We start from the raw sequence: 17,539 nt of genomic DNA on the forward strand, positions 1-17,539 counted from the left end.
TTGTTGGACATGTGAAAATCCAAAAGGGACTAGAGCTACCCATTCCAGGGACCTGAATATGACCTGTAACTTAAATAATACATGCTGGAGGGTCAGATTTGTCTCCCAGCAACTGCCATGTCTTTGGAGTAGGCTGCCAATTCATGCAAAGTAGAGCACCTCTATGATACTGTTCAAGAGGAACCTGGGTGATTGGATGAGGCACTGTAAATTCTTACCAGGGATAGTGCCCATAATCCTCCTGGACATGGGCAGTCATTACTAAATGCAGTCCAGGGTATTGATTAGCATATCTATGGTATTACATTGGGCTGTATCCACTAGGCTTAAAATGACCTCCGGGTTGATAGCCTAATAAAGTCCTAAGATCCTATGATTTCTCCATTTCCAAATTGCCTAAGGAGTTTTCTGTTTTCTTCCAATTTCAAAAAAAAAAAAAAAAAACAGAAAACGGTCTCAACAGAACTCGAGTAAATTTAAGTCTCAAACCTCCCAAAGCCAAGGATGCTCCAACAAGTCTGAATTACTGTTCAAGGGACTTTGTAACCCCCTCCTACCGTGTTCCTTTTTTGATTTCCAGAAAATTTGAATTTCTTTTTTTCTGTTTGGCAACAGATTATTTTAGACACATGAGTTCTGAAAATCATTAATCAAGGTTACAGATGACAATGGGGGAAATTCCTCTTTTCCTGGGGATTATTCTTCATCCTACAGACCAGAATCTTTTTTGTTTCCATCTGTTCTTCATAACTTGTTGTCCTAAGGATTGATAGAAACAGCTCCTTCTTCCCAGGTAGGTAGGTGTTTTATTCAAGGATGTTCCTAGTCCCAAACCCATTTGTGGATCTTTCTTTTCTGAACCTGTTTGTGATAGTGCCCAAATTCAAAATGATGTCATTTCACAACCTGTTGCTTCTTCCTCTTTCAAGTTTCCTGATAATACTAGACTTAAAAGATGCTTATTATCACATTTCTGTTCATCCAGACTTCAGACGTTTCTTAAGGTTTTTTTGTGTCTGCATCACATTATCATTTCTCTGTCTTACCCTTTGAACTATCCATTACACCAAGAGTATTCACAAAGTGTCTAGCTCCAGTTATACCTCATTGCAGGCTACAGGGTATCTCATTTTTTTCTGTATTTAAAAGACTTGCTTATCTTTTCAGAATCTTTTTCAAAATGTCAGGAATCTCTCTTGAGTGAGAGACCTCTTGCACAAGCTTCGATTCCAAGAGAACATTCAAAAATCATTGACTATCTCACACAGAATTATGTTCCTAGGATGCCAGCTAGACATGGTATGCCTCAAGATTTTAGGTCTCCTGGCATCTATGATTCTTACGATACCCCTGACAAGACTCCATATGAGAAACTACAGTGGTATCTGAAATCTCTTTTGTCTCAGTATCAACACCCTTTATCTTTTCAGATCCCAGTAATGGGGGTTGTCAGAAGAGAAATCACTTGGTGGAGACAACAGATATGCTTAAGTCAAGGTCTCCTGTTTTCTCTCCCTTTCAAAGCAGTCAGTCACCACAGATGTTTCAGACTTTGCTTGGGGAGTAGTTTCAGGATAGGTAAAAGTGCAAGGGTGTGAGACACCTATAACAGATGCAAGCACATAAATATCAGAGGTGCTTGCCCTGATCAAGGCACTGAATTCTCTGAACCATCATTGGTCATCAGAACCAATTCAAGAGGTTGCAGACAATACCACAGTGATGTATTTCATCAACAAGCAAGGGGGAACTGGGTCATACCCCATTTTCAGGCTAGCTATGTTACTTTGAGATATAGCTTCACTGCACAATTTCACTCTACAGGCATCCTGTCCTACATTCCTTCACAGCACAGTTATGTGGCAGACAATCTCAACAGAACCAGGGCAGGCCATAATAATTGGAAAGTAGATCCGGGGGGGGGGGGGGTCTTCCAAGATTTGATCCTTTTGTGGGGATTTCCTGAATAGACTTCTTTGCCTCCTCTCTGAAGAATCATTTGGAAAAATGTTGTTCCAAAACTTCATACAAGAAGGCCTGGAAAACAGATGCCTTTTCTTTTCTTTGGACAAGAATGGTCCTGTATGCCTTTCTACCCTTTCCACTAATATACAGCGTACTTCTGAAGATTCAGAAGAAATCCACCGAGATGGTTGTGGTGACTCCCTTCTAAACGATCAACATTACTGAAGCCCATGTTAAGAGAGAATTTTGTTATTCATGCAAGAGAATAGTTTTGACTATGCTTTGAGCCCTACTTTTTATTTGGACAAACCAATTAAAAAGTACCGTAACTTGGGCAGTCTGTCAGTATGTGCATTTTTTCTGTAATGACTTGTTTGTGCTTGGTTGGCATGTGTTTTTAAGAAGCCCCCGGTGATTTCCAACCATTTGACATGGCTGGACATGTCATGACAGAACTTTGAGTGGCCTTTTATACGTTCATAGATTAGTAGTAAGCTAACTGCCCTTGTGAGCCATTTTAAGCCTAGCCAATTATCCCTTGTAAGACTCAAACCCTGCACCTTGTGTTTGTAAGGCAAACACCATAACCATGAGGCCACACTCCCATCCCCTCTTTATGGTTAAAATGTTCTGAAATGGGCAGGTTTGTATTTACTAGGTCATGTATTTTGTTTTATTGCTTACTGAAAAAATGTTCAAAACTACAAATTTAAAAAACACACTAACAAGTGGTGCTTTATTATACAAGGAATGTAATTTAATACAATCAGGAAGGTGAATCAAAGAACACATACATGTATGCATGGCCTTAAAAATGTGTGCAAGGAGTCCGTCTTGAAAACAGCCAAAATGTAAACTTAAGCCTGCACTGGCCAAATGCATTTTTTATGAATGTGGATTTTCATGCCATTTCAATGGCAGAGAAGTTTATTGCTCATGCTAAGTCTGTTTTCATTGTGAGACTGTATTGTTTAGCAAATGTCTATCTGTGTTTGTGCTGTTCTAGTTTAAGCTACTGTACATATGGAGGAGGGAGGTTGCTATTCTACTTTCACTGAGCTGTAAGGTTCACTCGCCTACCCTAAAGTAAATTAAAATGTTTAGATTAGCTTAAGCAACTCTTTGAAATAAGGCATGTGAGCTTCAATTTTCTGAGGACGTGACTCTTATACTAAAATATATGTGAAGGGGCAACTGATAAAGTAGGTTAATTAAAGGAAAATTCCACTCTCCTTCACTTTCAGTTTAACTGCATCACAAGGTATCTTTTCTTCATATGCATTTAAATGAAGGAAATGGCTGGAGTGGCTTTCCTAGGGAGTGACTGACCTGTGGGTGTGGCTTATAGGGGTGTTTCATGAGCACGGTATGGGTGGGGCTTAAGGGGCACCAGAGTACTACTTCACCTAGGGCACCAGTTCAGCTAAGGCCGGCCCTGTTGGTATGTAATGGTGGAGATATTTGGAAGGCATGAGCAAACACACCACTATATTAAAGCCATAGCACCAATTGAACTGGAGGCTGGCAAATAGATTTAGTAAGGGATTTTGTCCATGCACAAATATTTCAACAGTGATTCTTTGCAGTGGCATCCATTATCTGATTCAAGGTGAATTGACCTTGATGTCCTTTATTTAAAAAAAAAAATCAGTAAAAATTTACTTTGTTATAAGTGACTTCTGGACACAAGAAAAAGGAAGGGGAAAATATAGCAATGTGGTTTGTATGTACAAAGACAAATCTGGGGACACTGCAAAAGGTTTTTTTTTGCAAACCAACCAGTGGAGTAAAAACATATGAAGGCAAACACTGTATACCAACACACTTTGCACGTGTAAATCTCAATTTTTAACAAGGTGGAAGCATGAAGCGATACCTTAACACTTAAATTAATAAAGATCTAAACTGGTTAAGAAGGATTGCAGTCTGCACTCTTGTGAGAGGAGAGGCTGGACTCTGCCCTTCTGAGCAGGAAATTTCTGGTTAAAGGCTTATAGTGCCTGCATATTCTAACTGTTTCTTACTGAAATTGGTACACCTTGTTTGCTGTAGCATAGACTAGATCCAGGCCTGCTGAATCTAGCTTTATTTGCATGCTTGTTGTTTGTTTATTTCCCTGAAACGCTAATTCCACCTAAAACGCGGCCTTTTAGCACTTCTGTGGATCCCTAGTGATATCTGCATTGCTTACTGTACTTATTTCCTTGTTTCACTTGAAAGAAAGTTACTGTTTGTCGTTTTTGCATTTAAGTTACCTGTAACACATTGCATTTAAGTTACCTGGCACTTGCTCACTAAAGCAATTATATAAGTCAGCTCTAAAAAATTAAAAGCACTACACCCTCACAAACTCCCCTTGAGTACCTTGTTCCCCATTGGCCCTTTTTTTCAATTATAAAGGAATTCCCAATACTATTCTAGCATGTCCAAAGGTAAGTTGTCAATCTCCTCTCCGGTCCAGCTGGTGAATATGGGAATCTTGAGGCAATGTTACAACTACCTCATGTACACAGACAACCCTTTCCTCCTCCCAACAAATTCCAGCACATGTGAGAGATGCAACCATATAGCCAAACTGGAGGCTAAGCTCTCTCAACTCAGTACTGGTGTAACCAGTCAGGAGGAGAAGGAAACCACACTCACTACAATTCCAGTCTCACATAGACCTACCACGACAACAAACCAAACACATAAACACACAAAAACATACTCGGAGGCTCTAAATAAAAATCTGCCTAAGCAGCAGAGACCTCCAAAGCAGACACCCAAGCAACCGCTACCCCAAAACAAAACACGTGCAACACATAGCTCACAAAGCCAGTGTGCCAAACAGTCATAGCCCTTAAGGCTAAACAACACACCTGATACACTTGTAATAGGTGACTCTATCATCAGGCACACTGACGTCCCGCTCACCAGGCTGAACAAGGAGAAGGTCACGGTGAGCTGCCTGTCGGGCGCTAGGATCCGCCACATAACACAAGCACTCAGGTCACTCCAAGGCAAGTACAAATATGACTCAGTCATTGTCCATGCTGGTGTGAATGACCTGAGACATACCTCCCTGGACTACATGAAAAGAGACATAGAGGAGCTCTCTGAGCATTTAGCCCAGGCCGGCATGACCCTGACCTTGAGTAGCATCTTACCCTCACCAAGAATGATGCCACAATATGAAGACAAGATGATCAATTTCAAAAATTTGCTTAAGTGTTGGTGTCATTCAAAGGGGATCCAATGCCTGTCAGCCTGGGATGACATGCTCGACAAGCCACGATGCTTCGCTAGGGATGGCTTGCACCTGTCACCCCTGGGCTTTCGGATATTGGCAAAGGCTCTTGCTACCCCCATAGTGCCTTTTTTAGGCAAGGCTCAAAAGACAAACCCACCTCCATAGGTATCACAAGGGATAAGAAACTAAGAGTAATGCTACTCAACGCCAGAAGTCTAAACCTCAAGATGCATGCACTCGAAACTCTCCTTAGCATGGAGAACATCGATATCTGTGCAGTAACAGAAACCTGGTTCAAGGCTCCCGAGAGCACCCCAGCGCTACCAGGTTATACCTCATACCATGCTTTTCAGCCCCAAAACTTGGACCGAACCACAAAAGGAGGGGGAGTATCAAAATTCGTCAAAGATACCCACACCTCCAGGTTGGTGGCACAGCACAAAGCATCAGAGACTATCCATGTGCAACTAACTGTGGGTAAAACTGCCTTCCAGTTTATAGCCTGCTACAGACCACCCTCCCAAACACAGGAACCCCACTTGGCCTTCCTGAGAATACTGGAAAATATGAAGGTCTCTCCAAACACCATTATATTGGGCGACTTCAACTACCCAAACATAGACTGGGAGCATTACTCTAGCTCCAACACCCTAGCCCAAAGGTTCCTAGAATTTATAAACTCAAATGCTATGGAACAACTTGTTACCACTCCCACAAGAGGGGAAAACATACTGGACCTGATCATCACCAACATGGGGACACTATGCTCCAGACCAGAAGTGTATCCCTCACTGGTAAGATCAGACCATAAACTAATCTCACTGGATATTCACATCCCGACCCCACCCCCTGCCCAGAAAACCACAGTGAAAAACTTCTCTAAAGCAAATTTCACATGCCTCAAAACCGAGGCAAAATCCTTCAAAGCCCCCGGGCCTGTGGAAAATACGGCCCAGACCGCAGAATCCTTTATAAACGAATTCTATGAACACCTTCAGGAATGCATGGATCATGCAATCCCGAATAAAACCAAGACCCAATCCTCCAAAGGTAGACATCCTGTCTGGTGGACCCCAGCCATAAACAAACTATACAATAGAAGGAGGAAGCTACTACATGATAGAGCAAAATCCCAAAAAGAGAAGGCATCTCTGATCAGTATTAGCAAAAAACTATGGGCACTCATAAAATCGTCTAAGGCCAGCTTCGAGAGAAAAATTGCACAGGACACTAAGGATAATCACAAGGCTTTCTTTAGTTATGTTAGGAACCTGGGTTGGAATTCCCAGATATGCTCAGAATTAGTCCAAAATGACAAAAAATACACCGAGCCCACAGACATTGCCAACATCCTAGCTGACAGGTTCAGTGCAACCCCCCCCCCTCTCCCCATCAAAAGGGCAAATATCTATCCCAACAGAGTGCTGCCCCCCTGACATCTCAGATGCTCAGGCAAGAGCTGCCCTCTCCAAAGCAAAAAACACAGCATCAATGGGACCAGATGGTGTCCCGGGCTGCGTCCTACATGAACTCCAAGAAGAGATAAACCCAAACATAAAACTACTGTTCAATCTTAGCCTTACTACAGGATATGTACCCAAAGAGTGGCGTACAGCAACAGTGGTCCCTCTCCACAAAGGTGGTGCCTCAACGGATCCTGGAAACTATCGCCCCATAAGCCTGACTAGCTTGGTCTGCAAAGCTATGGAAAGGATCATCATGGACCTCATAAATAAAGATATTGGGGACCTACAGACACTGGATCCTACCTAGTTTGGCTTTGTTAAGGGCAGATCCTGCCTCTTAAACCTGGTCGATTTCTTTGAAACAGTCACCAAGGTCATTGACGAGGGAAAGGTGGTCCACACAGCCTACCTGGACCTCGCAAAAGCCTTCGATACAATACCCCACTCGGGCATTATAGATAAGCTCACCAGCTTAAATATAAACCCCTATGTCACTAGATGGGTTGCAAACTGGCTCAAGGACAGAACCCACATGGTTAGAATTGCTGGAGCCATGTCAGACTCCAAACCAGTTACAAGTGGCGTCCCACAAGGCTCAGTCCTGGGACCTCTCTTGTTCGGTATATATTTCTTGGCGGTACAGGGCAACACGGAAGGACTGTGGCTGACCAAGTTCGCAGATGACTGCAAACTGGGCGCCATAATCAACTCTCCAGCCGACACAAGCATCCTCCAAAAAGGGCCTCATAGAAACAGACAACTGGGGCCAGAGCCATGGCCTCAAGCTAAACGCCAAAAAGTGTATAGTCATCCCCTTTGGCAAAAACAAAGTGCCCACAAATTACCACATAGGTGGTAATCCATTAAGTACAGAAGAAGTCATTAGGGACCTGGGGACCCTAGTTGATAGCAATCACTCATGTGACAACCACGTGGCCAAAGTGGTTAGAAAAACATTTTATATAGCCCACCTAATCATGAAGGGATTCACATCTAGATCAGGGGAGGTCATCGTGCCTCTTTACTCATCCCTCATCAGGCCCATAATTGAGTACAATGCCCCTTTTGGGATGTACCTTACCAGACACCTGCAGCAACTGGAAAGACCCCAAAAGTACCTCACCAAGAGGATCAAAGGGCTCAAACAGATGCCATATGCTGCCCGGTTAAAGAAACTCCAGCTCTACTTAGTGGCATACCGCCTGCTCAGAGGCGATCTGTGCCTGACGTATAAAGTCATGTCCAACCCGGAATTAATAGACATGCTGCACCTCAGAAAATCCAAATCCCATCGAGCTACATGCTCGAGAGACTTGAACCTCAGCACTGAAATAAATAGGACATGCTGGAGGGACAGATTCATAACCCAGAGGCTCCCTTCACTCTGGAATAAAATCCCAGTCCAGGTTAGGCAGAGTCCCACATTGACTCTCTTCAAGAGGAATCTTGATGAGTGGATGGGAGATCGTAGATTTACTCCGGCTATCACTTCTTTGTCACTGTTAGACAGAGGCACAGCATACTAACCTCAAAAAAAGGCATAGCAAAATTAATTTAAAATGGGTGGCGAAAGCCAAACACACTCTGGCTAGGCTTATAAATGCTCTAGGGCAGATAGCCTAGTATGAACCTATGAACCTATGAACCTATAAATGTTTTATTATTTAGCTCCTTGGTGCAAGACCTTACTGGATGTGAATGCAGTCAAGTAAGACCGTGACTATAGTGCAGCAAAAAATGTCCCCTCTAACAAAGGATATGCTAGAGCAAAGATTAAATTACATGAGTCAAGCACCCTGCTGTGATCTGCCAATCAATGGAATTACCAGGTCAAATTACCCTTACAACTTTGACAGCTAGGAAAGCTAAGTGTTATGGGGGAGGGGAGAAGTAAATGGACTGGAATTCATTGTCTCACAAACTAGTGCCATTTAAACTAAATTAGAAAAAAGGCAGCAGTAAACAGCACTTTTGAGTGTGTTCTGTGGCATTTGTACTGTTTCTGTTTTAAGTAGTCATTCAGTAGCAGGGAATGTTACTTACACTGTTCTATTTTACTCAGTATTTTGTACGCATGCAGGTACTGTGGTGGTGGTGCTGTGGTAGCGTTGTCGTCTCACAGTAAGACATCCTGTTCGATTCTCAGCTAGAGCGTCTACTGTGTGGAGACATGCGTGAATGGGCGTACCTTCGTTGAAGGTTGTGCGTCAGAGCTGGCAACTCGGCACGTAAAAATCTACTGCCAATCATTAGCGGACCAGAGTTCCGCTGTGGCGACCCCTAACCAGGAAAAGCCGAAAGACACAGCAACGTTGTACGCATGCAGCATCTATGAAATGACAGGAACTTTAGGCAAACGGAGGCCTGCATAATGTAACATTATTGAGCCAAACAATGATTTCTGGGATACTGAATGGCAACCTGATTTACTTAAACCACGTCAATATGCCAGCCTCCAGGTGGTCAGAGTTTGGAATTACATAATCCTGTAAATAATCCCAGAGTGCTGTTAAAGTGTAGGAAACATCATGCCATGATGTTTTAAACATGTTTTTTGAGTCTGTGGGTGTGGTACTCCTTTCAGTTCAGTTAATATATCTTACTTCAAGCCCAAAGAGTTGCTTAATTTGTTGCTTATTACTGCTTTTTTTGCTGTTTGCTTAATTCAGTTAACCATAGCCTGCTGAAACATTTCATTTACACTGATATAGATATATTCTAATAATTTGCTAGGACAATTGCCACCAAAAGAACTTCTATATACTCTTTTTTAAAATTTGATAGCTTCATTCATAAATATATTAAATTGCTTTACAGTATTAGCATTTGACGTTTTGTAAAATTCTACAGTACTAGTGGTTTACTTAACTAATCTAAATCTTGGCTGTGAGGGTCTAATAATATTTGGTAAATTCACATAATACAGAGACAAAAGTATGTGTTATTCTTACATTTACACTAAAAAAGTATTAATATTTTATTATTTCCTAACTCACATGACTGGAAAAGGGCTTCAGCTCTATAACACTAAAGCACCTCACTGTGCATTTGCTTCCACACTGTATTATAGTTCAACTTGTGATGTTGATCACATCACCTTGTTGGAAACATCAGTCTATGTATTTTGCTAATTTATTTTAATGCTTTTTACAATCACCTGTTCTATAGTCTATCTACGTTTATCAACAGCCTTCTTAGTCCCGTTCTGAGCTATATTCCCAGAAAGGAAATGTTCATTTCTTTTTTCTGTCCTTGACTTTTTGAAAATATTCTGCCATCTTTTCATTGGTTCTGCATTTAGCATCTATATACAGAGACAATGGGCTAACTCTTCAAAATTTTCATTTGTTTCTCCTGATATAAACCACTACATCAAGTAAAGTATTTCTAACAAGCCTCATAATCTGTAAACTTCTTCCTTCTTTTCCCACTCAGCACAATTGTCCCTCTTCTTTGTCAATAGAAATTATAGGGAATTCTCATCCAGTCCCGGTATAGATTATCCATTTCTTAAGTGCTGCTTTTGCTTGAAACTTAATACCAAAGGCTCACATAATCATTATTTCTCATTTCTGTAACTTCAGCCTCAGTAACTCCCTGTGTGTTTTTAGGATTAACTAATTGTTCATATACAACTCCCAGAGCTTACTCCAGCATATGTTCTTTATCAAAACACATTAGGTATCCCTATATTTCAAGCTATTATGGTTAAATGAAAAATGACACTCGGTAGAAATCCATTCACACCCCTCCCCCCCATCATTTAGGTGCCTTATCACTTCAAGGGAAACCTATAACCCTGCATCTGCACCTCTGTATAGCACTAGAAACATTGACTATATATTATCATATAAGATACTAATTTCCATTGTCCATGCATTTAATAAACATCATAATTCCATTAATAATTCATAATTCCATTAATTACCATTCAAATGACTTTTGTTCCAAATCTGTCATGTTAACATTGATACTAGCATGGGGTTTCCTCCATTGTTTTACAATTACTATAACTGAAATAATTTATGTGCCACTGTCCTTTATTTCATCTACTGTTTCATCTCATATTCTTTTCTTATTACCCAGTTCTCCCTATCATAAACATTTACTAAATAATACTCAAGAATTAAAATCTCTTAACTACAAGTTTCCTTTATGTTTCCTTTTCCTTAACTCTCTGTACAGTGTCTCCACTACCTAGTCTCATATGTAACCTGATACATGCTGCTATACTGACTTACTCTTAGTTTTTCCAATAAGAATTTGACCAAATTAGTTTTCCATACTGTTTTGTAAGCATTTCTCCCATATTTCTGTTAACGTTATCCAGGAGTCCTGTACAGCTCTGCCACTTCTCAGGAAATATCTTACCCCTTAGCTAAGCCCTACTGATTTTTCACACCATGAAACTCACTCATTATTTTTTTTAATATTCCTCTTTAGTTCTTTCTCAGCAAATAACATTGTAGAGTTTGAAAAATGCTAATACTGCAAAATCTTTCTTTAAAGAATGGAATTAGTACTAGACCTTGCCATGATATCTACTTCACTGTTTCTTTGTATTTCATTCCCTCCTGTATCAAATAGCACACTGACATCATGACCTTTAAGAGGAAGTTTATAGTATTACAAGTCTATATGGCTGAATTGCAGACATGTGAGACCACTTGCAGGGCAGTCTGACTTTTCAAGTCAATCTTGCAAATCTGTATAATACTCTGCTACATCACTGCAGATTTGAATGCATAGGATAATGGCAGATGCAAAATGGTGAACTCTTCAAAATAATGTATATGAACTGTAGACACATTTTCCCCAAGTCATACTTATAATTTACAGAAACTGATGGAGTGGTCTATGGGTGTTAAAGATGTCATATTTATGGTCTCAGCTGTATTATGGAACTCTATCTATAATATGTATTATATCATATCTATTATCTATCTAGCTTTAGGTAAGTCACTTATTGAAATATAAGTATTCATTTATGAAGCTTCAGGCCAGTGGCACATATTTGCTTTACTGCTTCTGTCCCTTCTTTCCATTTGCTTATGTGCCATTGCCACAGCTCATCATTGAGTCTTTCACATTACTACTCCATCTTCTTATATTACATCCATTACCACATAATATCCTGTTATACCACATAACATCCTGTTATTGCCAGTGTTTGCTGTAACACATTACTACTCCATCTTCTTATATTACATCCATTACCACATAACATCCTGTTATACCACATAACATCCTGCTATTGCCAATGTTTGCTGTAACACATTACTACTCCATCTTCTTATATTACATCCATTACCACATAACATCCTGTTATACCACATAACATCCTGTTATTGCCAATGTTTGCTGTAACACATTACTACTCCATCTTCTTATATTACATCCATTACCACATAACATCCTGTTATAGCACATAACATCCTGTTATTGCCAGTGTTTGCTGTAACACATTACTACTCCATCTTCTTATATTACATCCATTACCACATAACATCCTGTTATTGCCAATGTTTGCTGTAACACATTACTACTCCATCTTCTTATATTACATCCATTACCAGATAACATCCTGTTATACCACATAACATCCTGTTATTGCCAGTGTTTGCTGTAACACATTACTACTCCATCTTCTTATATTACATGCATTACCACATAACATCCTGTTATTGCCAATGTTTGCTGTAACACATTACTACTCCATCTTCTTCTATTACATCCATTACCACATAACATCCTGCTATACCACATAACATCCTGTCATACCACATAACATCCTGTTATGCCACATAACATCCTGTTATACCACATAACATCCTGTTATTGCCAATGTTTGCTGTAACACATTACTACTCCATCTTCTTATATTATATCCATTACCACATAACATCCTGTTATACCACATAACATCCTGTTATTGCCAATGTTTGCTGTAACACATTACTACTCCATCTTCTTATAGTACATCCATTACCACATAACATCCTGTTATACCACATAACATCCTGTTATTGCCAATGTTTGCTGTAACACATTACTAATCCATCTTCTTATATTACATCCATTACCACATAACATCCTGTTATTGCCAATGTTTGCTGTAACACATTACTCCTCCATCTTCTTATATTACATCCATTACCACATAACATCCTGTTATACCACATAACATCCTGTTATTGCCAATGTTTGCTGTAACACATTACTACTCCATCTTCTTATATTACATCCATTACCACATAACATCCTGTTATACCACATAACATCCTGTTATTGCCAATGTTTGCTGTAACACATTACTCCTCCATCTTCTTATATTACATCCATTACCACATAACATCCTGTTATACCACATAACATCCTGTTATTGCCAATGTTTGCTGTAACACATTACTACTCCATCTTCTTATATTACATCCATTACCACATAACATCCTGTTATACCACATAACATACTGTTATTGCCAATGTTTGCTGTAAAACATTACTACTCCATCTTCTTATATTACATCCATTACCACATAACATCCTGTTATACCACATAACATCCTGTTATTGCCAATGTTTGCTGTAACACATTACTACTCCATCTTCTTATATTACACCCATTACCACATAACATCCTGTTATTGCCAATGTTTGCTGTAACACATTACTACTCCATCTTCTTATATTACATCCATTACCACATAACATCTTGTTATTGCCAATGTTTGCTGTAACACATTACTACTCCATCTTCTTATATTACATCCATTACCACATAACATCCTGTTATACCACATAACATCATGTTATTGCCAATGTTTGCTTTAACACATTACTACTCCATCTTCTTATATTACATCCATTACCATATAACATCCTGTTATACCACATAACATCCTGTTATTGCCAATGTTTGCTGTAATCCACCTTCCATAACTACTCTCTTTTCCCACACCTCATGTTCATAACATAGATCTCCAGCGAATCCCTATCACTGATGTTGGCAATGTTTCTTCTCTCTCTCTATCCCTGTTTGAAAGGCAGCACTCATGCCACATATTCCAGTCTGCTGTCAAATCACCACTGTCAACAATTCCTTCATTTGACAAAAAATTACTTAACCTACTACTACAGCTGTCTACTCTCATCTCCACTGTTATACCATGCCATGTAGCTAACTGAATACTAACAGCTGTGCAACAAACATGTATCCATTTCTACATGTAGCCCTTACAGCTTCCATTATTTCTGCTTTCCAAATATCTCATCATAGTTATGTAATTTTTCTCTTTTAATAAAAACAGTCTTTTAAATCATGTCCTGGACATTCAGCATAGAAATAAATCAAGTTTTCCAAAAAATTTATTGAGTGTCGGCATAATAAAAATGAAGTCTTTGAAATTGCATTTGATGAAACAGAATTTTCACCCTTGCACACAAAAGTTGGACGTTATGCTTTCTCTTTCATCCTACTTGGCATACAATTAGATCTGGTGCAAATGCAATATTAGCATCTGGAAAAGCCTTATCCCGATGACACTTCTCTATGATTTATTACGTTTGACAATCTGGATGGAAATACTGAATCAGACAATACTTTACTAATAATTAATGCACTCCCGCTGAGGTAAACCAGGTTACCAGTGTTATACTTTGTAATTTGTAGCCCTAAAAAATTATAGTGGTTCAGAGGCAGAGGGAGTTTTTTGATCAAATGTACAGGCTTATAACACCAGTCTATAGTATGCAATACCTATTAGTAGGTTCTACAGTAGTACTGGTAGTAGGACAGTGCCTCTGTTGGGAATGCATGTTTTATATTCAGCCAACTGTGTTCATATTGAGATTTAACACATTCACATACTCAAATCCAATGTGGTCCCATAATATGGCTTTATTGTTTCAAGACCATGGAAATTTAGTAGGGAAGGGGAGTGTTATTTAAAAAAAAACAGCTCTGGTTGAGTTTTTAGTTGAGCATAGAACAGAAGTTGCTGTTAAAAAAGGAATAATTAATAAGTCTTATAAAGTAGTGCATGATGCTTACAAGAATCAATCAGAATAGGTTATAAAATGTTGTGAAGAGAGAACAGAAAGGCAATACACAAAACAACAGTGGGGGATATCTGTATGGCCGCTAAGTATGAAACAAAGTCCAGAAGTTTTGGGATTTTTTTCATGGAAGTGTTCGCATAGGTATTGTTTGTTTGTGTCTTTCGGCTTTTCCCGGTTAGGGGTCGCCACAGCAGAACTCCAGTCCACTAATGATTGGTAGTGGATTTTTACTTGCTGGGTTACCAGCCCTGACATACAACCTTCAACGAAGGCACGCCCCATTCACGTATGCCTCCACACAGAAGACACTCTAGCTGAGAATCGAATGGGACAACATCTTCCTATGAGGCGACAACGCTACCGCAGCACCACCACCGCAGTGTTTCGCATAGGTATTGTTATACCCCAAAAAGACTTCAGCATTTTTTTCTTCATGTAGATTACAACTGCTGCAGGTGTGACAGTGAAGAAAGAGGTAACAGGGAACATGATTTTGGGAATGTAACAAGCTGGCAGACTTTAAAAATTCCTTACAGAATACTTTATTAGAAATCTTGAGAGAGCAAATGATTGTACCAAAGTAAATGATTCTTTTCATGAGGGATACGGGATCTGAATTTTCTCAACATTGTAAGACCTTGCTAAGTTTAATGTTATTCATTGCTAAAAAAAGTAATAACTAGAAACATACATCACTCAGGAATTTGAATGAGAGAACTTGGTCAAACAATGTGTTATGTGTAACAGTGTTAGGCCTAGGTCAGTAAATTATTTATTTATTTATTGCATTTGATTACCGGGAAAGTATACTGGGCCTGACAAACCCATTTTCAGTGGAGGCCCGGGGAGAAAAGCTCCACAGTTATATAAACAGTAAAATTAGAAACAGTACATTAATAATTATGTGTGGAGAAAAGCTTTACAGTTGTTTGAACATTCAGAAATTTTAAAGACAGTACAGTAATAATATATAATATTTTCGGATGCAAAATACTGCCTTCCAGTCACTGTCTGCATATGTTGTAATACTAATATTATTGCTTGGCAAAATGTTTCTTGGTGAGAAATCAGTTCATTAAAATAGAAGAAATAAGACTTGTACATTGTGAGCAGGGAGGAAAGTTCTTCCTACAGAATTAGAGTTAGTGATCTCTTTGCAGACAAGCCTACTAGGTTTGATATGTTAATGCTAAAATCGCCCAGGCAGACACTTCACAGGTATTATTGATGCCATTTCAGTTGTGAGTGTATGAGGATGAATTATGAGCTTGGTCTATCAACAGGTGTATGTTGCCTAATTAAAGTGTCCTCCTAACTCTGAATAAATGGGCATCTAGGTAGAGTGGATAACCTAAACTGGCCATAGGTATAAGTGCATGTGTAAGTGTATGGTATGGAAGAAAAACTGCAGCAGGGCTAGCCACCTGATGTTGTGAACATTGGCTCTAGATGATGGTCACTATTGATGTGGGACTCTAACTCATGTGCAAAAATGGGAAAGGGGGAGTTATGAATGGATGGATAAGGAATTTCTGTCATGTAGAAGAGAAGGCTAAAATGTAGTGAGAGAGAGCAAAACTATCTCAGCAAAAATAGAGTAATTCCTCTCATAAGCCACTGTAGTTTGTCAGAACTGTATGGTTTGCCATTAATTGCAAATGGAAGGAACCATGTCTGTCATTAATACCTAGAATGCCGGACTTGTATGAGAATAGCACATCCTGAAATTTGTGCAATGAAAAAGCTCAGATTAATAAACATGTCCAAATCCATTCATATGGAGATGAAAGAATGGATTTCAGAAGTGTGAGAATGAGATGCAGATAGAGATCAAGTTAGTTCAAGATAAAAAAAAAAATATATATATATATATATATATATATATATATATATATATATATGTGTGTGTATATGATATAATTTTCCATGCTCTAAAATCAAGAAACAAGTTTCTTTACTTCACTAGGAAAATATTCTGGTATCAAAACAGTGTGGTTGATTCAAAGGTGGGCAATCAGTAGATGTCATTCAAGTTTTAGTTAAGAAAGTTTGTATGGCAAGAAAGCAGAACAGATCTGCATGCTCCTTGTGTTAATAGGACATCAATAAGAAAATTAGAGAACAAAATAATCACAAGGGGAAGGGACAGGAAGGAAAAATGTTTACTCATGGTAAAAGATAGCAGATGTGAAAGTCACTATAACATTTTTTTTTTTTTTTTGCTAGAGTTGCCACCTATCCATTTTTTTTCTGGACTATCAGGAAATCAAACCAATTTTCGAGTAGTCTAGATCACACTATACAAACTCCAGTATTCTGTTTCAAAAAGAAAACAGACTATTGATGTTTGTTAAATCTTCAGATTTGCAATGCTTTTATTTAAAAAAGCTTAGCAGTTGCATGGCAAACCAGGAAAAGAGGATATTCCACTTCTCCCTTGACATGCGTATGATGTCAGGAAATGGGTAGAAAAGTAGGCAGGAGAAGGATGAGATGAGCAGGGTTATGGACGGTGTGAGGCATGATGCTTTGGTCCAGTTTTTGCCACAATGAAATGTGGCAACCCTATTTGTTGCAATTGAATAAGACTGGAAAAATCTGCATTGTATGCTTCAGGTGATAAGGGTTTGGTTAAGTTAGATTAAAGCAGCACAGACATTCAGTTAATCATAGATACTAATGTGATGGAAATACTGAAGAAGGTACTTGAGTGATAGATTCTAATGTGATGGAAGTATTGAAGGAGGGACTTAAAATAGATACTAATGTGATGGAAATATTGAAATAGATACTAATGTGATGGAAGTATTGAAGGAGG

This window comes from Protopterus annectens, chromosome 6.part0 (assembly GCF_019279795.1).
Source record: "Protopterus annectens isolate FY-2018-M chromosome 6.part0, PAN1.0, whole genome shotgun sequence".
NCBI classification, from domain to species: domain Eukaryota; kingdom Metazoa; phylum Chordata; order Ceratodontiformes; family Protopteridae; genus Protopterus; species Protopterus annectens.